This window comes from Acomys russatus, chromosome 24 (assembly GCF_903995435.1).
Source record: "Acomys russatus chromosome 24, mAcoRus1.1, whole genome shotgun sequence".
Lineage (NCBI taxonomy): Eukaryota > Metazoa > Chordata > Mammalia > Rodentia > Muridae > Acomys > Acomys russatus.
In genome coordinates this window covers 58,770,890-58,778,776 of record NC_067160.1, presented here as the reverse complement: position 1 = coordinate 58,778,776, position 7,887 = coordinate 58,770,890, and positions in this window count along the sequence as shown.

Here is a 7,887-nt window from a genome sequence, read left to right as displayed (position 1 = left end):
CTGCCCCGCTAGAGCCGTGACCAGGGAGGGATGCTGGCAGTGTGCACTTGGATGGGAAATAGGGGTGGGCAAGACAGAGCTCGGAATAGCTTGTCCCGTGTGTCCAAAGGCCCAGGCCTGGCCCAAACACCAGCTCAAACTTAGATCAGACTTTCCTGGAACCCAGGCTTTTCCTTTCAGTGGAGCTGCCCAGGCTGGCAGTGAGCCCCTGACTCCAGAGACATGCAGATGGAGCCGAAAGACACAGGTGTTCTGGGATGACTATCCCCTACTATGTGGGGGAGCCAAAGAGTGCTCTTAGCTTCTACCCCCCTCCCTGAGCCCCCAGTAGGCTGTGGGAGGGAGTGGTCTCCCAGTGGCCAAAGTAGGGCTCTATAATTCCCTAGGGTCCCAGTGCTCACCAGTGGGGGAATTCAGGCCAGGCACATAGACCCCATGGAAGGGGATGGGAGGAATAAATAAAGTGTCAGGAATTGGGCAGCTACCAGAACAAGCCCATACCTCCGCAACCGAGGGCACCTGGAGCAAACCTCTCCGCCCTTGCCTGCTGATGCCTGGGGTATCTCCTTTCTGGGCCTTACCTCTCTCCCACTCCCCTCAACTGGACAACTTGGGCTAAGATAGGGGTGAGGCAGCCTGGGATCTTCCTGGGGGGCCTGCTGAGTTGGAGGTGCTGCCTCCACCCTGCTGTTGCTTGCATTACATCATCATCATCACCTTCCCTCTAACATGGCCAGGGGAGGAGACTGCTGTAGGCCTGAGCCCAGGGGGGAGGGGGGGACTGGGAGCAGGGGCCCCAGCCGATTAGCATAGTATGCTTTGCTTTCCAGAGTTCAGTTTCCCCCATTTGTCCCAGGGGGACAAGAGAGAGTTGGTTGGAGGGGCTCGTGACCTTCAAATGCTGGTCAGAGGGACTAAAGATAGTTCTTAGAAAGTACGCGTGCCCTAAATGCAGACCCAATAGGTGGAGGCCCCACGCCCACCTTTTTCAGTCACCCATGCTGGCCACACCCTCAGCCCTCCATTGCCTTGCTCTGCTTGGCCTCTGCTTCTGCCCAAGGGCTCACTGTCCACAAGGGCCGGAGTATCCCACTGGCAGTGGGAGCTAGGTGGGCTATGGCCACAGCCCTCTGTCATGTCACCTGAGCCTGTCCCTCTCTGTCCCAGGCCCTGAACTGAGCCATCTGCCTTTCCCTCATCCACAGAAGGATCAGCAAACATTGGGCTGGCTAGATTCATTTCCTTTTGCACACTGAAAAGGGACACTGAAGCTCAGATAGGGAGGGGACCTGGCCAGGGGAGTGGTGAGGTGGAGCAGAGGCCAGGAGCAGCACTCTCCTTTCCTCAGGGCACTCGAAGCAGTCTGGGAAACCAGTCATGGGACCTGGCTGTGCCATCAATGGCTGAGGGTTGTAGAGTTGTGGTCTGCCCTCCCTCTGGTGCTCCGGTTCAAAGGCCCAGCTAACAGGTGTGGAGGGAGGACTCCGAGCCAGTGCCCCACAGGTTGGCCACTGAGGGGAGTCTTCCTAGTCTGCCGCCCATGTGTCCGCGTTCATCTCCTGACTACCTACCCTGTCTTCCCCTGGCCAAGACTGAGACATACTCAAGACAGAAGATCTGTGAGTTTAAAGCCTCAGAGTTCCGCCTTCGCCTCACTCTGTCACCTGAACCCCCATCATGAGATGTGTGACCCACATCTGCATCCCTCAGCCCCCAGACACAGAGCACAGGCTCACCTTGTCTCACCTAGACACTGCGCATGTCAAGGATAAAAGGAGGAACTCCAGGGGGAGGAGGAGCTGCTTGAGAGCCCCTGAGCTGCTGCAGGAGGAGCTGTGGGCTGGGGAGGTGGGGAGACTACCCTCCCCACCCCTGAAGTGCCCACTGCTTCAGCCTTTCTTCTCACTGGTGGAATTTGTTTACAGTCTCCAGGGGCACCTCCTGGTCAGGCCTGCCATCACCTATTGTCATTCGGGTACCCCACCTACCCCCCATCTCCCTCAGCTCCTGCAAACTGGAGGCCAGATGGACATGGCTCATGTCTGGGCCTAAAGCCTAGACCAGGAGCCTCACCGTGATTTAAGTGGCAGTGAAAGCAGGAATTGCTGCAGTCAGGAAACCAGAGGCCTCCCCACGCTGCCTCACTTCGCCCGTGTATCTCAGCTACCTTCTAGCCTCGCCTGCCAATGAGTGCGCGGAGGTTTATGGTTAAAGAAACACAGTTGCCTTACCTTCCCACAGGGAACAGGGACAGGGGCTGGACAGAGCCTCCCTGGCCTCCCAGGATTCTCCTTGGACCCCTCACCGCTGACCGTCTGGCCTCTGCAGCCCCAGGAGAGGGAGGACCCAGGTCTACGCAGAGGCCTGCATGGGCAAGGCGGTGCAAGGCGGTGCAAGGCCGAGGGGCAGCAGGCACAGGCGCATGAGCCAGCTGCACCTCAGGAAGGAAAAACCAGCACACTGCACTGCAGAGAGATGAGGCTTCCTGTTTATCTCCCAGCTTGGTGGCTGACCTAGGGACAGGATGGCCCTGTCAGCCAAGGCTGGGCCCAACTTCCCATCAAAGGATGCGCCTGGACAGATGACCAGTCCTCACCAAGAGCTGCAAAGGACATGGCTGGGCAGGTTGCTGCATGGACCGATAGGCAGCCCAGAGCTACCTGGGGAAAAGGGCTTAGACAGACAGAAGTGGAACCTGAGGCCTGAGCTGAGTTTCCACTCTCTTTCCCTCCATTCGGGATCATGTGTTAGGGATGTCTAGTGCATCCAGCTCCCCAGCCAGCCTAGGCTGCAGAAACTCACAGACGTGAACCAGGAGACGGGGAATAAAGGCCCTGCACACAAAGCCCACGCAGCAGCAGCAGCAGCAGCAGCAGCAGAGGTTGCTAGGGGACACTTGGCCCTGCCTCCCCACAGCTCTCTTCCTAGAGACCACCATACACCCATGGAGACCTTTGTCACGCTTTCCGCTCATGTGTGAGGCTAAGGCTAGGAGCTGTCCACGGCCTCCCTATTTGGCCCTCAGAGTGTCCTATGGCCAGGAGGTGTCCGTGTTCTTTCCTCGCTCAGCCTCTGATGGCTCCCCGTAAGCTTTGCCTCTACAACGAGCCAGGAATTGTCACCCTCCCCCGCCACTAACCCCACTCTGTAAGCAGCAAGGCCCCCACTCCAAATGGACCTCATTAGGTTCCCAGGCCGTCATGCTCATGGCTCATAAAGTTTCCCAGAAGTGACGCCCGAGCCTGTCTGCCTCTGAAACTTCTCTCCACCCATGGCTTACTTACATGGGCCTGTCCCCACCCTCCAAGGAGCAGGACAGGGGACAGGGGACTTTGGGGGCACAGAAGCAGTCCAGGGCAGGCACAGACAGACTAAAAGCCCCATTTGGCATCCTAGGGTATCAGTGGTATAGCGATTGCAGGCTTGAGTGCCTGTCACCAAGTGAATGTCTCCGGCTGGAGACAGAGCCACACTGCCACAGCCCAGGTTGCCCACCAGCTGACCACTGTAAGCCCGTGGTATGTCCTGAGCCCCACAGGTATTGTTATCACTCGTAGCAGCTGTGTGTCTACATGTCCGGTCATGCTGCAGTCCATGGGAGCACAGGCCAACACTTACCCACATGCAATGCTACATTCCATGGGGCCTCTTTCAGAGCCCAGGGGGCTCCCATACGTGAGCACCCATGCATTCTTTGTACCCAGACTATCTTTGAAGGGCTACCGATTCCAGTGAAGGCAGGAAGCCAGTGACTGTGAGGTAGGTCTCCCTCTGCTGTAGCAGTTCTGGGCCCCCTTCACGCTTAGCAGGCAGCCTGTATTCTGGTGAGCCTACGGGGCGTTGCATGTTGTTGCTTTATCAGTGTCAGGACTTTCTCAGCACAGAATTCTCACCCTAGGGAAAAAGTCGCTTCCCAAAGCCATTCTCTGGCTCCTAATTCAGTGCTGGGGACTTGGGAGGAGCAGGCTAGAGGAGTCCGCAAGCCTCAGCAGGAGCACCACAAGAGCCCCAAGGGAGGAGAGATGTGGCAGGGACTGGGGTTGAGAAGAGGTGAGGGGCACGTCTGGGCATGGCAGCTTCTTCTGGAACCTAGGCTCCTCCTACCCCAATTTGCTGAACGTCATGGATAGCCAACCCAGCCCTCAACAAGCTGGGAGATAAACACTCTATCTCCGTGGTGGAAAGGGAAGTCCCGAGAACTCAGGTCCTGGGCTAGGGCAATGGAAGCGGGCGTCAGGTCAACATCCCAGTGCCCCATTTATGGCCATCTTGTCCTCTTCTGCTCTACCTGGTAGAGAGCACCACTGGCCATGTCCTGGGGGAAGGAGTGGTGTCACCACCACCCCGTACTGCATCCCCAAGGGAGCATCTGTTCAAGGTCGCAAATCCCGTCACTCCAGGGTCTAGACTACCAGGGCTGGAGCCGCCCCCAGGCTCCGCAAGGGTGGACAAATGACGCCCAGTTAGCCACAGTGGTCAGTGGAGGCAGGGATCTCGGGGAGACAATGAGTCAGTGTCCATCTTGTGAGACTTATTTTGGGCATCCGTGGAGGTTTCTCCCATAGTCCAGGTCAGAGTGTGGGGAGCATCAGGAGTGTTGGGGAGGATGGAGGCCTGCAACCCCACCACCGTGGTGCAGACCCAAATTCAGAGGCTGTGTGGCACCCCCTACGATGCCTCCTGCCTCAGACACCCATGCTGTTCAGCTTCAAGCTGTCCACTCTTGTTATTTTTAATATCCTTTAAAAGCCTGGGGTGGTAGGGAGCAGGCATCTGTGCCCTGCCAGAAATCTCTGTTTCCTCTGGGCCAGGAAACAGGAAGTGTGTGTGTGGTGGGTGATGGGGAATCGGGCCTGGGAGAACAATGGAGGCACCACTGAGGGGAAAGGGAACTACGTCAGGGCTTGAGGCTGCAGGAAGCCTGACCTCTCCTTCTATGAGCCTGAGGGGGCCCTGGCATAAATTTAGCTTGAGTTCTTTTCCTGAGGAAAAGCTCAAAGGCTCTGTGATGGGGGCAGGGATGGAGAGACTGATCTCAGTCCTTAGGATGTCAGGGCCTCCCTTCATCTATGGATAAACTGAGGCTCAGGTGGTAGAAGATGCTGAGGTTTCTGGGTTCTGAGGCATTAACTACCCCTTCACCCCACCTCTATGCTGGCTAGCGTCTTGCCTGCAAAAATCAAATGAGAGACTCCTGAAGCTGCGGCTCCCAGCCCAGCCCTGATTCTGTCACTGTAGCAATATGGCTACTAGCAGCACGTGACACCTCCTGATTCCAATTTTCTAATTCATCCGGGATGCTGGCACTGGCTGACATGGTACGGCAGCGTTGCTGAGGGTGGGCCCCACTAACAGAGAACCCTGGAACTCACAGCCATCCACCTGCCTCTGCCTCCCGAGTGCTGGGATTAAAGGCGTGTGCCACCAGCACCCGGCAACCCTGGCCTCCTTGTAACACTGTTTGGTTCATAGCTCTGGCCAGCCTGGGAAGAAAGCCCCACGCAGGGACAGGCTGAGACTTGGCAGATGACTTACTCTTTGTAGCACCCCCCCCCCCAATTAATATGTAAGATTCAGTGTGCTGGGGACAATTATAGCTTGTGTGAGCATCATCACAGTCAATGGTAGAGGACTGTCGCTACCTCAAGCAAGCTCCGGTTGTCCTGCCAGGCCATCCCTAGCCCCCAGGTGCCCCCTTAATATATTGTCTATCTCTCAGGGTCGGCTCCATTAGGACAGCACTTATTGTGCCTGCTTTCTTTGCTGTCGTAGGCCTGAGCTTCCTCCAAGCTGTAGCATGAATCGCGGCTTCGTTGTGGCTGAACCATATCCCATTGTACGGCTGGGGGACATGGCGAGTGTCTATGTACCTGTGGACCGTGCCCTCCTGTAGCTGTTTTGAATCTGGTGCTGTGGTTTTTCAGACCATAAACAACCTTTTGTGACACTGCGTCTGGGCTGGGAGGCCGGGGTCAAATGCCAGTCAGTATTTGACTCTCTAAAAGAGCTAGACTCAGCTGTTTTCCACAGCACTACCCCATCTACTAGCCACAGCCTCTGGCCAGCTCCAGGGGATCTGGAGGAGATCGTGAGGATGGGGCAGTGGGTGGGGACAGTGCGCCATTCTGTCAGAATGCCTGTCCAGTGGTCAGAGTGAAGGACAAATGGGAGTTGTGGCCTCCTGCAGGCCAGGCACAGATCTCAGCCATGCTCCACCCCTTCACCCCTACCCTTCACACACACCCCCCAATTCCTGTAAAGCTCTTGAGGCATAACACAGCCTGGGGTACAGAGGATCCCTGGATCCCTCAGCTGGGGTACAGAGGCATAGAGATGAGACGCTGGCCTGAGCCCCTGACTGGGATGGGCAGAGTGAACTGGGCAGTGGCCATGAGCACTAGCATCAAGCCCACCTGTAGAAGAGGTGGCCAGTGGAACAAGGAATCCCAGCACCCAAAATCCTGGCAGAGCTGGACAGTGGTAGCGCATACCTTTAATCATAGCACTTGGGATGCCAGGGTAGGCAGATCACTGTGAGTTCGAGGCCAGCCTGGTCTACAAAGCCAGTCCAGGACAGGCAAGGCTACACAGAGAAACCCTGTCTCCAAAACAAAACATCCTGGTAGACGTGACAGCACAATGGGGTATCAGGGCTGGAAAAGCGCAGTAGGCCAGGAGCCAAGGCCAGAGCCCTGGCTGGGTGGGCTAGGAACTGGTGCAGCCTCCACTGTACTTCCAGCATCCAAAGACACAGAATGTCCTTATACAGACCCAGGGGGACAGGTCCTAGCAGGGGCCTGCTGTGGGTACACTGGACTGGCTAAGACCCTACCTGCAACCTGCAAGGATGATTCCTGGAGTTTCTGCCTTTAGGAAGTTTTTCTTCTTCTGCCTTAGTACCCCAGAGCAGCTGTGGCTCAGCTGACCGTGGTCTCCTCTCTGGGATGCAGGGGCCAGACCTTGGGTCTAGACAACACCAACTCCAGTCAGGCTTGTCCTCAGGGTCCCCGAATCCTTGTGTAGTCTGTCACAAACTCCACCTTTTCTAGGCCAGTTTGTTTGTCCTAGTGGATGCTAAGTCCCCATTCGCCCAGTCTTTAGAGCACGTGGAGGTTGGAACTCTCCCAGACCTTATCATGCTGGGAGCAAACCATGGTTGAGAAAAAGGCCAGCATTTACCCAACCGTTCAGCAGTATACACAAGGCCAGAGAGAGCACAAGTTCCCAAGCCATGTGTGTGGCTAGTGCTGTCCTCTGACCTCTCTGAGCTCCTGCCCCTAACTCTAGGATTCCAGTAAGCCAAAAGCTCTGAGGTCAGGCCTCTTCTCTCCTTCCAGCATGGCTTCCCGGGCAACCCCTAGTGTCTTATGTCCTGATCTTTCCCTCTTCTCTTGTCCTGAAGGTGACCATATGACGATGGCCCTGGGCTTTGGCAGGCAAAAGTGGAGTGCCCAGCCTTCTTGGACCCCACCCACCACCCCCTCAAGCTCCATGCCATCTTACACGGCCCCTTCTGGACTCAGCCAGGATGTCCCCAACCCCCCCCCCCCCCCCCCCCCCCGCACTATCACCCTTTTCCGAGGATCACAACTTCCTGAGCCAGCTCTGGTGTGGACAATGGCCGGAAACTCCTAGCTCAGGCTCCAGGAGCTGCCGGGGCCTGGTGAGTTGGGGGCTGGTGAGTGAGGAAGATGCTGATAAGTGGGTCGGGGCCAGTAAGAGCACGTTGATAAATGATAGGAGCTGATGGGTGGTGGAGCAGATAGAAGGCTGATTGGGGAATTGATTAGCTGTGCGGTAGAACTGGTGATCGGTTGGTCCTGTGAGCTAGCCAGGCCCTCCCTTCCTGCTGTGTGCCCAGGCCACATGTGGACACCACCCTTGGAA